The following is a 20,410-nucleotide window of genomic DNA, read 5'->3' as shown; positions in this document are numbered from 1 at the left end:
TAAAAACCTAGTAAGCCAGGTGGATTCAGTAGCTGATGTTTACACATGGACAGTTCCAGCTCTCAAACAGGCCAAATTCATCAGAAAGATAAATATACGTTTAAGAGCCGAAAACAAATCTATGAAGAAGAGGATTGAAGACTTGGAAGCTCAGTTAGGTCAGTGGAAGAAGGTTGCAGACTTAAAGGCATAGCTAGACCAATTAGCTGATAAATGAAGTGTTGTTCAAGGAAAGGTGTTGTTCCAAGTTTTGTTAAATTTTTCTTAGTTTTCTTGTTTTGAGGACATGTAGATCCCTTCCATATGTAAAGGTGTTTTAGCAGGCAAATACAAGTTGTTTTGACAAATTCAACAGTTTCGTAGCGCGCTACGAAACTGCTGTAGGTGGCATTTTTAAAGCAAATAAACAGTTTGGTAATATGTGTGGGAATGTTAAAAAAGGAACACCTAAAGGTTATGTAAAAGATCAAATGAAGACATCCCAGCCATTCTGATTAAGACAGGTGTGCCTTCAAAAAGGTGAAATGTGTTAACCTTAGTGTAAATTTTTCGGTTATAAAGCCACTTTATTGCCGGTCATAGGGTGTTGAATGAATTGCCTACATGGAGTTTTGGCTTGCACACCTGTCCATTAACAAAGCCTCCAACTCATCAGGAAACATGGGGCGAGAAACTTTCTCTATTCGAGACTAGGCCGGGTGGCCAATCCCTTGCTAGTCTCCGGCTAGAGTGGTGCAACAACCAAAACCATGAGAAGGGGATAGAAATCAAGTACATATACCGACCTGAACTTATGGTGATAGCCTTTACTGTTACCAGACTTTGCGGCGCGGCCGCTTTGCACCAAGCCACTGGGTCCCAAATGCGGATGGCTATAGACTGCTTCCACGACACCATTTTCAACTGGTGCGATGCTGTGTTGGCTAATTTGAAGGGCCAACTAACCAGGGCAAAGAGAGGACAACTGAAGACCTTTGGATATGGGCCTTTAGTCGTGAGCTTTGCCCTAGAGAGAGTTCCAATGCTGGTCCCCCAGCATCTTACAGTTCCAGTTGGGGCGCCTCAGGAGCCTAAGTTGACGAGATGGGTTGCGGTAATGGCCCGGCATCCTGATGAGGGCGCAGCAGTTGTTCGATTTCCTGATGGTTACTTTCACTGGCTAGAGAGCCAGGTCTTTGCTATTCAGGACTTTCCTTATGTCGGAATGGATTTTCGGAATGATCCGGACATGGTTCTTCCACAGGGAGAACAGTGGGACGACAGAGGTATTTCATTTTTCACGAGTTTTCAAATTATGTATTTTTTTTTTTTTATATATCACCTCAAAACTGACATCACAAATTTTCAAAATGCAGATGTAGGTCCACGGCGTCTGGCCAACCTCTGGGCTTTTGAGAGGAAAGTACCAGCTGTACCAGCACCAGCCCCACAGGATGCAGCCGCAGAGACCTTAGCCGAGCTGGAACAGGATCTAGAGCGTCTGATGGCGGATATACCAGAGACCACCATAGATGACATTCCCATTCGACTTCAGCGCTATGTGGTCGCAGTCCCAGGACCTTTTAGGAGGTTCTTGTGTAGGGTAGCGCGGGCAGTGGTCTCATATAGAGAGCACCACCAGTGATTGACTAGTTACTTTTGTAGACACATATGACATTTTTGGTTTTTTGTACTTATCATTTTTGCCGATCATAAGGTGTTTTTCAACCTATGATCGAAGACGATGTACATTTTTGACACACTCCTATCTATATATATATATCATTATTACCGGCTCATTTTGTTTAACATATGTGATGAAATGTTTTTAAATTTACTTGCATGATTATCGTAAATGTCTGTCCAACATTCGAGAAGCAATTGCATCTGCTAATGTATTTAAAGACCTTGGAATATGCTGATATTCAATGTAATCAAATTCACGTTCCAAGAGATGCACTCTCAAAAAAAACCTTAATAACACAGGATTTCTAATGGCATATACTCTATTAAGCTGTAATACAACGAGTTCAGAATCTAACCTCACTATCAAACGTCGAATTCCAAATGAAATAGATTCAGACAATAATTCAACCACTGCACTGTATTCTGCAATGTTGTTCGTCGTTTGACCGAGGCTCACCCCATGCATAGAAACTAACTCGTCAGAGGGCGAATAGATAACCCAAGCTACGGAAGAGATATTCCGTGTACTATGACAAGCACCATCGGCAAATCCAATGTATGTTTGGAGAGGCGTCGACATCTGCAATATCAAGAGTAAAACCAAGATAAGCCAGAATAACGACGAAAAACACACTTTCTAAGCTAAGCACACTATCTAAACTAACAAACATACTAGCTAGAAAGAAAAACTAACCTAACTAAAAATCTCCATACCCACTATTTAAGCATAATACCTCTTTAGGTAAAGTCCATTTCTGGGTTTACCCAAAGAGTCCCCATCAAAATCTACCAGCTCATAAGCCCCTTTTGCTAGCTTTCTCTTTACAATGTAGGGTCCATGCCACATAGGAACGAATTTTCCAGCACCTAGCTTATCATTAGCTTGATCATATAACAGCACTAGGTCTCCCTCCGAAAAACTCCGAGGGGTCACATTTCTATCATACTGAGCTTTCATTCGCTTCGCGTGAGTCTCGATTGCCAATGCAGCGTCACGTCGAGTCTCATCTAATTGAGCTAAGTATAATAAACGTTTCTCCTCTTCGGAAGTGGCTGGGAGTAATTCGACAGCCATTTGAAGTGATGGGATTTCGCATTCAATGGGTAACACAGCTTCCAAGCCATAAACTAGCTGGAAAGGAGTGAACCCTATTGAAGTTTTCACTGAAGTTCGGTATGCCCATAGCGCTGAAAATAACATGTTGTGCCAATTCGACCGATGAATACCAATGATTCGTCGGATCATGATAACCAGAACTTTGTTGATAGACTCAACCAAACCGTTGGCTTACGGATAATAAGGAGTAGAGTTATTGTGGCGCAAACCAAGCTGGCTTGTAAGCTCAGTCATCATGATGTTTCGAAAATGGCTCCCATGGTCAGTGATGATTGCTTGTGGGACACCAAACCTAGTTATAATATGATTGAATACGAAAACTGCAGCTATTTTGCCGCTTGCGTCGAATGTAGGCATCGCCTCGGCCCATTTAGTAAAATAATCAACCGCGAGGATGATATACGCATACCTAACTAAAAATCTCCATACCCACTATTTAAGCATAATACCTCTTTAGGTAAATTCCATTTCTGGGTTTACCCAAAGAGTCCCCATCAAAATCTACCAGCTCATAAGCCCCTTTTGCTAGCTTTCGCTTTACAATGTAGGGTCCATGCCACATAGGAACGAATTTTCCAGCACCTAGCTTATCGTTAGCTTGATCATATAACAGCACTAGGTCTCCCTCCAAAAAACTCCGAGGGGTCACATTTCTATTATACTGAGCTTTCATTCGCTTCGCGTGAGTCTCGATTGCCAATGCAGCGTCACGTCGAGTCTCATCTAATTGAGCTAAGTATAATAAATGTTTCTCCTCTTCGGAAGTGGCTGGGAGTAATTCGACAGCCATTTGAAGTGATGGGATTTCGCATTCAATGGGTAACACAACTTCCAAGCGATAAACTAGCTGGAAAGGAGTGAACCCTGTTGAAGTTTTCACTGAAGTTCGGTATGCCCATAGCGCTGAAAATAACATGTTGTGCCAATTCGACCGATGAATACCAATGATTCGTCGGATCATGATAACCAGAACTTTGTTGATAGACTCAACCAAACCGTTGGCTTGTGGATAATAAGGAGTAGAGTTATCGTGGCGCAAACCAAGCTGGCTTGTAAGCTCAGTCATCATGATGTTTCGAAAATGGCTCCCATGGTCAGTGATGATTGCTTGTGGGACACCAAACCTAGTTATAATATGATTGAATACGAAAACTGCAGCTGTTTTGCCGCTTGCATCGAATGTAGGCATCGCCTCGGCCCATTTAGTAAAATAATCAACCGCGAGGATGATATACGTATTCCCCCCGGCCGAGTGAGAGTTACAAGTAATATAATCGATACCCCATTTGGCGAAAGGACCAACGGCAATTATAGGATGGAGAGGAGCAGGTGGTGCGCGCATCTTGCGATCAAACACTTGACAGTTGTGGCACTTCCGGACCGCAATGATACAATCTTTAAACATGGACGGCCAGAAATAGCCAGCGCGCAACACCTTCTGAGCTGTGGCATACCCAGACATATGACCGCCACATGCTCCAGAGTGACAATCATTCAAAACCCTCTCAGCCTCTTCGTGAGTTAAACAACGTCGAAAAACTAAGTCTGCCCCCCGGCGATAAAGTGTATCTCCAATAATCTTGTATTGCTGGGATTGAAACCGAATTTTTCGACGTTCCGACTTTGAAGCTTCAGGCCGAAAGGTTTGGGTTTGGAGATAGATGATTATATCCCTGTACCACGGATCTAAAGTACTGATAAGAAACAAAGATTCGTGCGCAATGGACTCCTCTGCCACAGTTTCTGTGTCAGCACGCGGGAAATCACACATCAATTCCGCAAAAACTAAGGATTTCTTAGACTTGGACTTCTCGAACTCCAAGTCGAACTCTTGCAGGATAACGATCCATTTAGAGTACTTTCCCCCTAGCAGTTGTTTTGTCAAAATATAAATCATAGGGTTGCAATCCGAAATAATTGTAGTTTTACAGAGAAGAATGTAGTGACGAAAACGCTGGACAGCTTGAACGGCTGCCAGGGCCAATTTCTCCACATGCGAATATTTTAGCTCAGTGGGGTTTAATGTCCTACTAAGATAATATATCACATGTTCCGCTCCGAATTCATCTTCTTGAACTAACACCATTCCAATAGTGGAATGCGAAGCTGCGAGGTATAAGAAGTAGTCTTGGTTGTAGTTGGGAGGATGCAACAACGGTGCATGGGTCAACGCGTGTTTAAGTGCATCAAAAGATTGTTGGGCAATCTCATCCCAAAAGAATTGAGCGTTCTGTTTCAACAACCGTGTAAAACCTTTAGTGACCTCGGCGTAGTTTGGAATGAATCGGCGTAAAAAGTTTGCTTTCCCTTGCAAACTTTGGAGTTGGCGCAAACTCGAAGGAGGAGGCAATTTGATGATAGCTTAGACCTTTGAGGGATCGACGCGAATGCCGGCTTTTGAAACAAAAAATCCCAGCAATCAACCCGTCTCTATACAGAATACACACTTGTGGGGATTCAACCGAATTCGATAATGCCTACACCTCATAAAGATTGCTCGTAAGTGGACAAGGTGATCAGCTCGATGTAAAGAATGAGCAGGCAAATCATCGAGGTACGGTTGCACAATGTGCTTGATGTCATGAAATGCGTAAGACATCGCCCGTTGAAAAGTGGCTCCGGCATTCTTAAGCCCAAAAGGTAATTTGCAATAAGCAAATGTCCCCCATGGACAAATGAATGCCGTTTTTGGTTGATCAGCAGGTATAATATTGATTTGATTATAGCCCGAAAAACCATCCATGAAGTAAAACATTTCACTTCCGGCACAATCATCAATAATTTGATCGATATAAGGCGTTGGATAGTTGTCTTTTGGACAAGCTCGATTTATATCCCTATAATCGATACAGATTCTTATTGTTCCTTGTTTCTTGTTAACCGGAACAATATTCGATACCCAATCCGTTAACGGGATTGGATAAATGAAACCTGCTTTCAACAGCTTCTCGACTTCTGCTTTAATCGCAGCCGCTTTCCGAGGGTGAATCTGACGCAACCGTTGCCGGACGGGTTTAGCGTCCGGGTAGGTCTTTATTTCATGAACAACAATGGCAGGGTCGATTCCTGGCATTTCCTCGTAAGACCAGGCAAACACATCGCGGAATTCTTGGAATAGGGCCTTGTAAGTTCGAATTTCATCTTCTGTACATGAGGCACCTATATGAATGTTTTCCTCAATTCCGGGCTTCACCGAAATATCAATGGGAATAGTGCGAGAAATATTCCCTAAATTCAACTCTGAATCAGGATGTTTCGTTGGATTCTGAGCGTCTTTGACATATTCAGCGGTAAAGATATATGAAAAATCATTTTCAAAAGCATCATCCTTAGGTAAAAACGAAGATCTATGATGGAGATCTTCCCATGGTAGATTGTCTACACTTAGGATTTCGCGAAGTTGCTCGTCAGATGACACGACTTCGGGAAATGCTATCCGTTCTAAGTTTGATGTGAAAAGTGACTCTTCACTGACCACATTCATTTGGTCGATTTGGGTTGAACGCGAGTCGGTAAAAGACATGACAGCTTCATAAGCAATTTCATATGGACTCAAAGGCATAGCATCACCGAATGAGTCTATCTCAGATTCAGATGGGACAATCCAAGGATCATCGTAAATAATGGTGTCTGATGTAATCATATGAATTGATGCAAATGAAGGGTCTGCGTTGATTGGAGGGAAAGGAAAAGTTCCCAGTAAACCGGAATCTTTAACTAAACCTACGTCAACGTCCCTATAAGGGATTGTCGTCTTACCGACATGCTGGATACTCTCTGAAGAGGCTGGGTCGGATGAAAAGTATGTCAGCTGATCAATTGTCACGATCTTACCGTTATGTGGAAACTTTATTACTCTGAAGACCGATGAAACGACCGCTGTCATAGCATATGACCAACTTCGACCCAAAAGAAGGTTGTAGTCTAGAGGGGCATCAACCACCTCCACATCCAGACTAACGGTTTTACCTTCTACCCCTATAGGCAATTCCTGTATAATACCAAACGGACGGAACCCACGGCCATCAAAGGCCTTAAGGATGGTCGGGGATTGGTTCAGCGAAGGAGAACCAAGCGATCTCCAACATTGAATCGACATAATACACGTAGAAGCTCCCTCATCAATCACAGTCCGATGAATAGGCCTATTTTTGACTATCACTGGAATTTGGAAAGCCATTTGATGGGGAAGGCGCGGTGTACTATTTTCTAGATCGAAGATTATCAGATTCGGGTCCTGAACATCAACAGCTCCGAAAGCCGACAAAAGTAATTTTCGCTGTGCTGGGCATGATTGCAGCACTTCTAAAGCCGACATTGCTGAGGGTGAAACAACTAAGTCCTCAACAATGTTGTAATTCTAGGCCGCTCTTGCATGTGGATTGAAAGCAGACCTTTGAAGTACACCCTTGGCGGGCGGTTTGATTACTAAGTCTGGGTTAGGTTTTTCGATCTGTAGTGGATCGGAACCAAGAGCTGAGGTTGATGGATTAGAATGAGAAGATTCTGCTTCTTTACCATCAACAGGATTCTTACTACCATAATCTTGCGACCGAGTCGCAATCCTCACATGAGACATCATCAAAATGGGTTCTTCACTGGCAGTCGAGGAAGAACCTATCATCTTACTCTCCTGCTTTGGAAATGGATTTGTTAACACAGCAGGAGTGGGAGAACCTTTGACTATTTTCACAACCTCGGCCCGATGAGGGCAATCTCTTGTAAAATGATCCTCTTCACAAATAAGACAAGGATATCGAGGTTTGCGCTTTTCGTCATTGGTTTCCGACTTTTCCATTTTCTCCTTTGGAGTTTTGTCTGCTTTAGCCTTCTTCTTTCCTTTCTTCTTTCCACCATTTTTTGATTTGGCCGTAGATGACTCTACAGCGTGAATATCGGCGGAAAGTTCAGGAGAAGACTCTCCTGTCGGGGAATCAGGCAAGGTGATTATAGGAGTAGTAGAAGTCTTGGAAGATTTCTTCTTGCTCTTTGTATTCACGATACCAATCATACCATCAGCGGCATGAGATCCCGAAGGAGCAGCGGCGATTTGATTCGATTTTGGAAGATCTGGAATCTTCTCGTGTAACGTACCTGACTGAGTATAAACTAAGTCAAGGTACTGCGCCTGAGCAATGACTTGCTCCTCAGTAACTACTCCGGCCTTAGCTACATCTTCAGTAATATTCAGTAATAATGATTTAACAAACCATTCAGCTAAGATTTGGTCCGGAATAAAAACTTTCACTAACCTTCTTCGACGTCTCCACTCATGAATGTGATCAGAAATATACGTGGACGTCGATTGTTTTAGTGAAGTTAATAACTCCGTGCCGTTATCGTATCTGATCGGCAACTGAAAGTGAGTTAAGAACGAGGTAGCTAACTGGCTAAAATTGTAAAAAGAGGCCCGTGGCAACTCAATGTACCACTTGGCCGCGAGACCAATGAGTGTACGCTGGAAAAGACGTAAGCGGATCGAATCATCCGAGATAGAATTTGAAGCACACCAGAGGTGGTAAGTCATCACATGATTGGATGGATCCTCTCCAGACTTACCTTCGAACTTGGGTATATCACTGGGCAACTTATTTGGCATTGGCGGCCAGAACGGAAGATATTGAATTGGATTGTTCGTTAGGCGCGTCAAGTCTGGTAAATCCAAAGTTGCGATAAACGGTAATTTTTGGTTAGGATCTCTAAAACTCTGGGTCACAAGACTAGTCCCAGGAGGAGGATATCCAGGATAACTAGGAACAGGGGTCGCATTAGGGATATTATATCCTCCTGGAAAACCAGGATTAACTGGACCGTACTAGGGTTGTTGAGGTTGTTGATAAGTGTACCCAGGATACGGTTGATACTGGTAAACTGGCTGCTGGACAGCTTGCCCATATTGGTACTGTCCCTGGTAAGGTTGTTGAACAAATTGAGGTTGAGTAGTGACAACCGTACTTATACCAGGCTGACCTATAGGCATCTGGACCGTGGTTTGAATCGTAGATCCAAACAACGGTAAAGATGTCTGAGGAGTGGTTGCAGAGACAGTAGAAACTGGAGCTTTCGATACTCCAGAAGTAAGTGCGGCAGATGTAGCGGTAGTTGCAGCAGCCGTTTGAGATGGAGTACTAGGTGCAATTGGCGTCTGAGTAACTACCGAAGTTACAGAAGTTTGAACATTTGACTGGATAGGTTGCAGTTGCTGGGGTGGACCAGAAACTACGGGTTGTCCAGCTTGAGGTACCAACTGTATACTTGGCTGCAACACCTGTTGACCCTGTGATGGATCCCACACTATCATTCCAGGGTATTGACCCGTAATAGGTTGAGAATACTGAGATCCATAACCGGATTGAGGATAGGATTGATAATTGAAAGGTACAGTTCCCATACCTTGAAAATATGACTGACCTTGAGGTGGTTGATAACCTTGACTCGAGTATTGACCTTGAGGTTGATAACCTTGGGGTAAATACTGATACTGGGGTTGACCTTGACCTTGAGGTTGATACCCTTGAGGCTGATACCCTTGGGGTTGATACCCTTGGGGTAAATATTGATACTGAGGTTGACCTTGGGGTACATATTGAGGCTGGGGTAGACCTTGAGGCATGTATTGCACCATAGGTACATACTGACCTTGAGGCTGCCCCCTAGACACAATTTGTGTACCTTGAGGTTGCCCCCCAGGCGTTAACTGAGGCTGCCCCCAGGCGGTAATTGACCACCTTGAGGTTGAGAAACGGTAACTGAACCTGACATCATGTAAATGTCCCCTATACCCAATGGTTTATTACCATTGTTTCTAGCTAATAACCCATGATCGACGGGTTGAGGAGATGCCCCCGCAAAGGTATCAGAAAGTGATTGATACCCGGTGGGAACAGAAGGACCGCCGTGTAAGAAAGATTCAGGAGTTTGAGTAAACACGGACGACTGACCAGACATATTTACAGGAGTATAAATACCTCCAGGTGGAAAAGGAGTACGAGGTGTAGAAAAACCTATCCTGAGTTGTCTAAATAATTGGTTAACGAAAGGTACCAAGTAGTACTTCTAGGAGGACTGTAAAAGATAGATTCACGCTCCCTGAGCTCAATGGTAAGTTGATCTTCAAGGTTAGAGACGCCTATTTCTTCCTCTGGAGCAAGTTCTTCAATAGCAATCAGACCAGTAGGAAGATTTTCGATGATAACTCGTTCTACTCTCGGTGAATCTGGAACACTAGAAGTCGGAGTAACAGGTTCAAATATTTCAGGTTCTTCACCTGTATCACTAGTAGACGAAAAACTACCCGCAAGCTCAGAAACTGTAACAGCTTCGGGATTATAACCTATCTCTAGACTTTGGTAATCTGGATGGACTACCAAGGAAGATTCTCCTTCTTCAGGTGAACCTAATCTACTGCCACTAGGAGGAGTTACAAGGACCTTCAAACCTTCTAGATTACTCGGGTCGTCTCGAGGAGGCTCACCCCGAAGTCTACGGGATCTCCTCAACAATTCGGCCACAGAAACAACTTCAGGAGACTGGCCCCGAAGTCTACGGGACTGTCTCGGTAATTCCGCCACAGCTAAAAACTTTTAACTACTACACACGAAAAAAAAGCAAAATCTCAAATCAAACCACCTAAAGTCTCTAAAGAACCAAACAAATTCGAAGCACACGCCTAAAGAATCTAGGGCATCAAACCAAGCACAAACAGTAGCCTTCCAGACTGAAAATGCTAGTTGGAGATGAAACCCAACATCGCCGGATTCAGTACAGAAGTGGCGGGTGGAACAGTTACCCCGGCAACCTGCTTAATGAATAGACCGGCACAAGTTCCTCCACTTTAACCGTCTCGAGTGAAGTGAACCCCCCGGAAAATCCAAGTGAGTCTAGCCGACGTCTGCTCCAGGTACAGTGGGATCTTCCCTCCACCGTCACCTCGGTAGAATCCTAAAGATAATGGTCACTAAGGTTACCAACCACAACAAATGCACCTGGGGGAACAGTCTACACTCCGACAGCACGCAAGGGCAGAGTATCAAGCTCAATCCCCTTGCCGGTTCCTTGACAATAATCCAAGGTTTACCGACAAGTGACCCCTGGCTCCTCGATAATGGTTAATCCGAGGTTTACCGTTTGTAATACGTGCGTGTCTGGCGTCGTTCCCAACGAGGGAGGATTGATCCCCTCACTGGTTCGGACACGAGCTTGTGCTTCTCCTTTAAGAGGAGCTTTCCCAGAGTACAAATGAGGCAATTGGATTTATTCTATCACAAGATAAGCTACTTGTTTGGTTTTGTTGTCTTGGAGAGTTAATTACTCTCCTACTCCAAGACACTAGCCTGATCTAAATTGGTGTTTCAGAGCCCTAGTAAATAAAAGTTACTAAGTTGATTTTACTTTAAGCGTTAATTTTATGGTTTTTCTTAAAGACAAAAGGTAGCGGAAATGAAACCAATGGTGTGTAGACTCGACTCAAACCACTACAAAGATGCACCTAAGATGATTTACGCTACTTTTCTCTTTCAATGAAACTCCTAACTAAGAGAGTTGGAAAATGCAAATTTTATAGAAAACAACTTTCTTAGTAAAGACAATCAAAGAAACAATTCTCTTTATCTTTCCAAGCATACAAACATGACCACTTGTTACGTGCGCGAAAAATTCTTTTTCTTTCAAAATACCTCAAAGCTACTTGAAACAAAACTTTTCAAAGGAGATGTTTTTGTATTTTTTCTTATTCAATAAAGCATATAAATCTATTTTAACGAAAATCAATCTCAAAAGCTATAAAATCTATGAAAACTTGACTCACAAGCAAATCAAAAAATAAATTTACTCTAAAGCAAACCTAACGAGGCAAAAGCCTACAAAGATGATTCTAGGTTGTTTTACTTGACCACAATCAAGCCAAGGACCAGCTAATGCAGAATCAAAAGACCAGTCAAAACAAAACTCAAATCTTTTTGTTCTTTTTGTAAAATGGAATTCAATACTCAATCAACAAGCACTTCGAAATTTGCCAAAGAGACAACTCAAAGGTAAGTTGCTCTCACAAGTAGACTTTATGACAGGTCCGACTTCTAAGAAGGCTGACAAAACCAGAGAGATCTAAGGCTTGACAACTTCTACCACCAAAGTCACTACAGGACCTACTCAAAAATCAAACCCTAGGGCTTAAACTTCTATGAAATCCACTAAAACACTCAATGCTATCGAAACAAGTTCAGGTGAAGATCTTTGACAAGAGACTAATGGATCTGGGCAGTAAAAACTAAGAAAAAGAAAAATTTAAGAGGAAAAATGTAAAAAATGGAAATTTCTTAATTTTTAGCAGGGTACGCAGGCAACCTGTTAAGACAGGTGCGGGCCCGCTCTGTGCACACAGCAACAGTGTGTATAGGTACGCACTGTGCAATACTCAGAGGGTGCGTACTACTGAAAAAACCAAGAAAAACTAAATTCAATCTAACCCTAAGCTAACCCACCCAAATACAAAGTCACAGAGCCAAAAACCAGAAAATAAATGACTTTTCTCAGATCAAAGTTGCATACAAAGGAAAAGACTTTCACATCAATGGATTCCCCAGTGGAGTCGCCATTTTTTCAGGCGGAAAGAGTCGATAGTGCGGACACAACCAACCTCCCTACGAGCCTAAGACTCTCTAGTGACAAACAAGACAAACAAGAGCAATCCTTCTCTAAACATGCATTTACCATACAAGAAATCAAGTGTTTAGATCCTACCTGTAGTCCAACGCCGTTGTAGCAGTCCAGCCTCGCTGATCCGGATGAGCTCCTCCTTCACTTCGAAACCTGCATTCACTAAAAATCAAACGATTAAATAGCACTTGATAATCTCATAAAATAAAACATATTTAACACATAGACCAAGGAGTACATGAAACAACTCATAAATAACAAGTTATTGAGAAGAATGGACTCATTTGCATTAATAGGAAACAAAAGGAACAATTACAACCTGAGCCTTGGTGTTGTGAAAATCCCTCCCAGGGTCCATCAAGAGTTCTCCTTTACTTTGACAAAGCTCACCCACTTCCAAATAGAACAAGCAAAGATGGCAATCTCTCCTCACAAGCTTCTAAATGGGAGTCCTAATTCCAGCAGCATCTACCCTTAGAAATGTTTAGCTTTCAACCTCCCCTCCTTCTGGCCCAATGCCTGTATTTATAGTGCTCAAGAGGAAGTTAATCAGGTCCACCATCAATGGGATAATCCCCTTTTTGGATGGGATAGCTCCCTTATTGATGGGATAAGTTCCTCTTTGGTAGGGGTACATGAACCATCTGGAGGCACTCAATACACGTCGAACAACCTTCTAGAATGCTCTAGAAATGACCACAAGTAACTTTTTAAAGATGAAACTTGCGCATTTTGACCTTTACAGGGGTACGCACCTGCCCCTTTACATACAGAGCATACAAGTACGCAGCTTTTGTGAACATTAGGTGCGTATCCGCAGGTAAGGTTGAGAGAACCTGCGTACCCAGAGATAAATACATTTATAAAGACTTTCTCTCTTTTTGGAGTTTGACATGGAGAGCAGAGGCATAAGACTTGCCCAGGAGGATAGCATGACTGTTGATAGAGCCATACTAACTGTAAATAGTCATGGTGACATTTTTTAGTGTAACAAACATCACCCATGGCCAAGCCCAACACTCCAAGAAGGTCGGATTTGACTATCAAATCTTGCCCATGGTAACTAGAAGACAAAGGTTTAGAATCACCAAGATATGAAGACCCGTGCAGAAGAAAACAAAGGAAATTATCACCTCGAGAGGACCATGGAAGTAGTCACAGAAACAAGAACTCGATAGCTACGAAATCGATCAATTTCAGAGTATCTTACCAAGTGGAAGAACTTATCTGCTGAAGATTCCACATGGGAGGATGAGAATTTTATGTAGAAGTATCCAGAACTACTCAAGCATTGAGGACAACACTTTTTTGAAGGAGAGGGGCATGTTGGGTCCCTATAATACTAGTGATTACCCCATTACTATTGTAGTTATACCCCTTATTTATATTGTTGTGCCCCTATTACCCCCATATTGTTATTTCTGTGCCCCATAGAATCCCTCTATTGTTATTTTTGTGGATTTATATTATTATTGTTAGGTCGGCTGGATTATATTGTGACTCCTTAGACTCCTATATATAGAAAGGAGGTTTTGTCATTTGTATCATCCAAGAATTGTTCATTTATGTAATGTAAAGGAGGTTGCCCCCTCGAAGAGGCTGAATTCTAAGGCGTTGATCTATCTTTTCTATCTTTTCTTGAGCTGGTTTCATAACACTACATATTTTGAACCAACTTCCTTAAAAGAATTTGTTTCTCATGATGAATGGAAAGAAGCGAGGCAGAAAGAGTATGATGCTTTGATAAAGAATGACACATGGAAGCTGGTTGATCCTCCATTGGGAACCAAACCAATTTTATGCAAGTGGTTCTTCAATAACAAGTATAAAGTAGATGGCTCAGTTGACAAACATAAAAATAGGCTTGTAGAAAAAGGTTTTGCATAGAAGAAGGAGTAGATTATGAGGAGATGTTGGCCTCCACAACAAAGTGGGCTACCACCGAGACACTCTTTGCCTTGGAAACTCAGAATGGTTGGAAAGTCAATCAAATGGATGTAAAATATACTTTCTTGAATGGAGATATGAAAGAGAATGTTTTCATGTCCCAACCAAAAGGATTTTTGTGACTTTTCAGGAACAAAAAGTATGCAAACTTGTAAAATTCTTTTATGGCCTCAAGAAAGCACCGTGAGCCTCATACGAGAAATCGACTAAGAATATTCTGAAACTTAATTTCAAAAACTATGATCTTGATGATGTAACTTTGTTTGTCAAGAAAGTTGGAAAAATAGTTGTATACCTTGTGGTGTATGTAGATGATGTTCTGATGTCAGGGAACATTGAGAATTAAATTTCATCCATAAAGAAATAACTGAGGAAAGATTTTGAAATGACAGATTTGGGATATGTTCACTACTATATTGGTATTGAAGTAACTGTTATAGACATATTTGGGCATTGCAACCCCAATCTTATACGTTGATAAACCAAGGGCTCGTTAACCCCTAAAAGTGTTGTTTCATACCCTAGAGGATCATGGTCAACTTATTACGTCATCCCCAAAGTTCCACCTAAAAAACCACTTAGAACTGGCCAAAACTGGACCATACTGACTGCTCCACTCTCAAGGTGCGATGCATACTGAAGAGGCCTTCTGTGGGGTGCGATGAGTGAGGATGGAAAAATGTTCGAGACAGTTTGCTAAGTGGATGCTCATGGAATCTTCCAGAAACTTCTCATATGACACTTGCCTCTTTGAATTCGCCCAAGGATGAGTACGAGATCCAAGAAATCTCCAAGTGGAACCAAGAACAACAAGTGGAATGACACTAATCAAAAATCCAGAGATGACTCACACCCTTACATACATCTATAAATGGATCCCTCATCTGAGAGATCTAAGAGGCTGGAATTTGTAATTTGTAAGGAAGTGCTAATAGTTTGTCTTTGAGAAAGAGCATTGTATTGTTGGGTGATTTTTCCTTTCATGAGGTGAAGAGGGCTTTGATGCTGGGAGGATAATGCTGGATCAGACAGCTAGGTTGTAATTCTCCCTTCTATTTCAATAAAGTTCTTTGAGTTTTCCTCCATACAATTGTGTATTTGTGAGTCTTGTTATTTGTGAATGCTATTGTATGTTTAATGTATTTATGATTCTGCACTGTTTATGATATAATAGATCGATATGCTTTGATGGTGTTTTGTTACTTTGTTTCTACAGATATTCTCTAAGCGGGAAAAGTAGGAGAGGAGTTGCAAGCTCTATCAAGGGGGAGAGAAATCAAGAAAGGAGTCAAGAAAAATATCTAGGTTGGTCCCTTTGCTTCTCCCTTATCTAGCATAAATAGATAAAATCGCAAATTATTTTGATTGTTTGTTTCTAGGATAGCTGTCAATCCTAGTGGGACTAACAGATCGAAAAGACACTAGTTTTCGCGGAAACAAAATGGCGACTCCATTGAGGAGTGAATAGTTTGTTTTTTTGTTGTGGATTGTTTGTTTTATAAACTATAGACAGAGCCTGAAGTTAGCCAGATAGCCTTCGAACTGCTGTTGCTCTGCAATTTGCAAAGTAGATGAATGCTGCTTCAGTCAATCTCCAGTTTAGTTCATGATTTGAACATCTGACTTACAAGCATTCTAGATGCCTTGTTGGTAGCTCAATAACCTCCCAATATCATACCCCTATACTATGTTCTTTACTGTCCATAATAGCTCAACTTAACTCACTGAAATCAGGTGCAAATTTGAGCCAAAACCCATCTCAGTTGCACTCCCTGGCCCATCGCACTATCTTCCACTGGAAACCAGTATACATCGCACTTCTCGAGTGTAGCAGGTGAGATGAATCCCTGTTTCTGTGAAGCATAGGCACGATGACTGAGTAATCCTATTTCTTTCCTCAAAATTTGGTTTTCTTGTCCTTGTTTTCAGCTCTCTTTAGTTGTTTTGCTGCTTATGAACAGTATCTCATTGCTGAAGCCTCCTTGCATTACATAGACCAGCCTCCATTGATTAGGATTATTAAATTTTTGTATGTATTTTTCCATCATTTACAATCCTTTGTTGAAAAGTTATTTAAGTCGATTTGTCATCTTGGTGCAAAAAGTGTCATAACTGTCATTTTGTGTCAAAAAGAGGAGTGCCATAAAGTCTTCCTTCTCTAGATAGTCGATTGAACTTTTTGTCATGTATTTGATTTGATTTGTTGATATTTGAAGTGTCAAAAACATCTTCTATTCGAAATTGAAAAGTGTCATTTAAGTCTTCCTTTCATTTTGAAAAAGAAATTGTCGAACTGTCGCTTTGAAGAAAATATTTCAGATCTATACTTAGTTTTCCTTTTTGGAATTTCTCACATTAAGGGAACGAAAAACAAATACATGCATTTGAATTTGCATTTAGACGATGTGCAAAAAATGATTTAGGAAAAGTACATTTAGTGTGTGTTGTTTGCTTTTTGTCTGAAAGAATCGTAATATACTTTCCTTAGTAGCTAGGATTTTCATTGCTAAAAATAAACAATTATTTTTATCATTTTAGATTGCATATTTAGGAATTTTACATCTACATCACGCAGTGAACCATTGAAATGAAAACTTCTAAGCAAAATCAACTCTAAAATAAATTTCAATGAACTTAACAACACTTTGGAACCTAACGCAACACATCTAGAGATCTAGGCTAGAGACGTGTTCCGGCATCGTAAAATCTAGTAACTATCGTTTTCATCGAAGGTTGGGTGATTCCTCCTCTTTGATATGAAAAGTGCTAGCACGGACTTGTGCTCCCTGTATCGTCGAGTATATTTTGGGAGACCACGATAGGCTTATATCCTTTATCCATAGGAAGTTCTGTGTGTCGCCCTATCAATCGCAATGCATTGAACACAGCATTCAGGAAGTTTGACTGTTGTACATACGCCCTTGGTAATTTCTCTTTAATTTATCACCAAGGTGTATTTGACAGTTTTGCGATTGGTTTGGTAATCCCTCTGTCTAGATTTCCAGAGTAGTCACTTTTGTTCCTTTTTTATTCCTTAAAAGAAAAGGTCCATTTGAGCACTTGTCACTTCAGGCTCATTAAAAATTGAAGGGGACTAGAGTAATCTTTAGTTTTTTCTCGACTCTTAAAAAATGAAAAAGAAAAGTTATGTCAAAGCGTCATTAAAATTTATTAAATTCAGAATAACATCCCTATTCCTTCGTTGATCTTAGGTTGAGTTAATGGAGTCTACCAATCATGGAATCCATCTTGAGGGGAATCCTAGTCCATTTTATTCTTGGGGAAATATTGGTGCTCCTCATATGGCCACATTATCTCTGCTACGTCTAACTATTGGCCTGCTAGTGTGGCTGTTCTCAACCTCTGTGGTTCAAAATAACGTGATTCCTCAGCAATCGAATCAGCATCCAGTTGAGACTGAAGTTGACCCTTCACCTTCCTCTTCGTTTGTTTCTCCCTCCTCTTCTTCATCTTTGCTTGGTGAAAATAATGATGCTAGTAACCAAGTGCCTGAGAAGAAGAAGAAAGGGATGGAGAAGAAGAAGAAGAAGTCAGTTAAGCAAGGGGGCAACCATGAATCATCTTGTGAAAATCCACACACTAAATCTCCAAAATATTCTTGTGTAATTTTCAAAGGAAACCATTTTCATCGAGATTGTCCTTGCATTCCGCGGATCTTGAGAGAATGGTCTTCCCGTTTGCACCGTCCAGTGTCATCAACCTCTGGTGATCATGTTGACAGCACACCATCAACTAGTGAAAATGAAATTCCTGGACAGAAAGGAAAGGTCAAAACTCCATGTGGATTATGTGAATGGGACCATCACCTTCCCTGTTTTCCTTTTTTGGATGAGGCCAGAAGAGTCTTGCCTAACCATCCTACTTCACCGCAGCGACTTCCATCTAGATACAAGAAACTCACCTCAAGTCCTTTACTAGTTGAAAATCCGACTAACATAACTCAACTGTCGGTCGGAAAACCTATCATTGAAAGTGAATCTTATGAGTCCATACTGGACCAAAGTCAACAAGTCGAGATGGTAATCGACCCAGCCATGCCTTCATAAGATCCACCTTCAGATGATATCATTCCCAAAGGGAGTGAGAACGATACTATTCAAATTCTTTTTGTCACTTTAGAGTCCGATGAACTTGGGGGCAATCTGCCCATTCCTTCACAATAGGAAGAGAATCCCCCAGTCCCAGTGACTCAAGGGGTTAATTCAACCATTTATTTGGTACCCCCTCCAAGCAGTCTGGTTACTTCCTTTGATTGGAATCAACTAGCAAGATCCCGCCTTCCTTCTAATGTACCATTCCGAATCATAGTACAAGTTTACAAAATGATCATGTCTGGCACTATCATAGATGAAGGGACTTCAATGAGTATCCTTTCCTCACCTGCTTGGAAAGAAATTGGCTCACCATCGCTTATGCATGTTACACAGAATTTGTCAGGCTTTAACAAAGGAACCACTCGACCGTTAGGGATCATTCCTAAGTTGTTGATAACTTTAAGAAGGAAAATCGTTCACTTTAATGTGATGGTAGTCAAAGGACCATTAGATTACAATCTACTCCTTGGATGTGACTATGTTTATAACATGGAAGCTATTGTTTCCACACTCTTTCGAGTGATGTGTTTCCCACATGAAGGCAAAATTGTCACTGTTGACCAGCTTTCATTTTTCGGGCTCAAGCATAGCTTAGAGGTGATCATCATCCCTAAATGGTATTTTTGCGGCAAGAGTGTCTCTTCAACCTTCATTCCATCCACCTAATTATCGTGAGTAGTCCGGTGAATGTAATGAAGCTTAGGGGGCATGCACCCTTGTCCATTTGGCGGACGAACCCAACTGAAAAGATAGGTTTCCCCGTAGGTTATGTGATTGGTCTGAAACACCATTCACTTCCATTTGTGCTACGGATGAAGCCAAGGAAGTGTTTTCTCTATTCTATGGATGAAACCATCCTACCATATGAATTTCCCTGTAAGTTAAGTGATTGGTCTGACACACCACTCACCTTTGTCTAATTGGCGAACAAAGCCAAGGAAGTGCTTTTGTCTAGCCATCGACAAAAACAATCCTGCTTAACTACAGTGATTCCCATATGGTTATTGGAGACTCACCTTTTCTCGATGCCTAGGGGCATGAAAACATTTTTATGCAAGCAAAAAACAACCAATTTCATTTTTTAGCTTTTCAGATTTTTTTAGATTTTCAGTTTTTTAACTCCTGCGGTCAGGTGATTGGTCTAACACACCATTCACCTTCGTCTATTCTACGGATGAAGCAAAGGAAGGGTTTTATCTAAACTACTGATGAAACCATCCTACCTAGCGTCATCAGTTCCTTAGCTTTAATAGTTTTTTAGCTTTGTAGTTTGGTCGTTTCTAGCCTACATAAAAAGGCAATGAGCAATGTTTCCGCAAGTTTCAAGCTCGTTAAAAAATAATCCTACCAACATGAGCAATGTTTCCGCAAGGTTCAAGCTCGTTAAAAATTAAAGCTACCAACATGAGTAATGTTCCCGCAAGGTTCAAGCTCGTTAAAAAATAAACCTGCCAAATGAGCAATGTTTCTGCAAGGTTCAAGCTCATTAAAAAATAAACCCACCTATGAGCAATGTTCCCGCAAGGTTCAAGCTCATTAAAAAATAAACCTGCTTATAGAGCATATGTTTCCCCATAATTAAAGCTCTTTAAAAAATGAACCTACCTTCAATAAATAACCTTTGTGATTGCCATTACATCAACCTTATGAGCCTTGGTTGTGTTCCTACCATCACCTCCATTCTTTTGGCTGATCATACGCTTCCACTTTATTATTTACCTATCTGAGGAACAGCTACGACAAGTGGTCCTGTTAGCCACCCTCTTCACATCACCATGTTTTGAGAAGTTCCAAGTTTACCCGAAACTAGCTACTACCCTAAAATGCCACTCGTTCCTAAAAAACGAGTCTCCTTTAAACTCTTTTCAAACTCGCTAAATATGAAAAGATTATTGAGCTATTGGCATCTCTA

The sequence above is a fragment of the Pinus tabuliformis genome, chromosome 4_2 (genome assembly GCF_031772625.1).
Source record: "Pinus tabuliformis cultivar Carrire ecotype Pingquan chromosome 4_2, CPIR1, whole genome shotgun sequence".
NCBI lineage: Eukaryota > Viridiplantae > Streptophyta > Pinopsida > Pinales > Pinaceae > Pinus > Pinus tabuliformis.
The sequence above is the reverse complement of the archived record's forward strand: the minus strand, read 5'-3'. Positions refer to the sequence as shown.